The following is a 762-nucleotide window of genomic DNA, read 5'->3' as shown; positions in this document are numbered from 1 at the left end:
CCTACTCACCTGTTCACCTGTTCACCTACCCACCTGTTCACCTACTCACCTGTTCACCTACCCACCTGTTCACCTACTCACCTGTTCACCTGCCCACCTGTTCACCTACCCACCTGTTCACCTACTCACCTGTTCACCTACCCACCTGTTCACCTACTCACCTGTTCACCTGTTTACCTACCCACCTGTTCACCTACTCACCTGTTCACCTGTTTACCTACCCACCTGTTCACCTACTCACCTGTTCACCTACTCACCTGTTCACCTGCCCACCTGTTCACCTACCCACCTGTTCACCTACTCACCTGTTCACCTACCCACCTGTTCACCTACTCACCTGTTCACCTACTCACCTGTTCACGTACTCACCTACTCACCTGTTCACCTACTCACCTGTTCACCTACTCACCTGTTCACGTACTCACCTGTTCACCTACCCACCTGTTCACCTACCCACCTGTTCACCTACTCACCTGTTCACCTACTCACCTGTTCACCTACTCACCTGTTCACCTAACCACCTGTTCACCTACTCACCTGTTCACCTACCCACCTGTTCACGTACTCACCTGTTCACCTGCTCACCTACCCACCTGTTCACCTAACCACCTGTTCACCTACTCACCTGTTCACGTACTCACCTGTTCACCTGCTCACCTACCCACCTGTTCACCTGTTCACCACCTGTTCACCTACTCACCTGTTCACCTACTCACCTGTTCACCTACTCACCTGTTCACCTGTTCACCTACCTGTTCACCT

Source organism: Austrofundulus limnaeus, unplaced genomic scaffold (assembly GCF_001266775.1).
Source record: "Austrofundulus limnaeus strain Quisiro unplaced genomic scaffold, Austrofundulus_limnaeus-1.0 Scaffold3212, whole genome shotgun sequence".
Taxonomy (NCBI): Eukaryota; Metazoa; Chordata; class Actinopteri; order Cyprinodontiformes; family Rivulidae; genus Austrofundulus; species Austrofundulus limnaeus.
Note: the sequence above shows the minus strand (reverse complement) of the source record.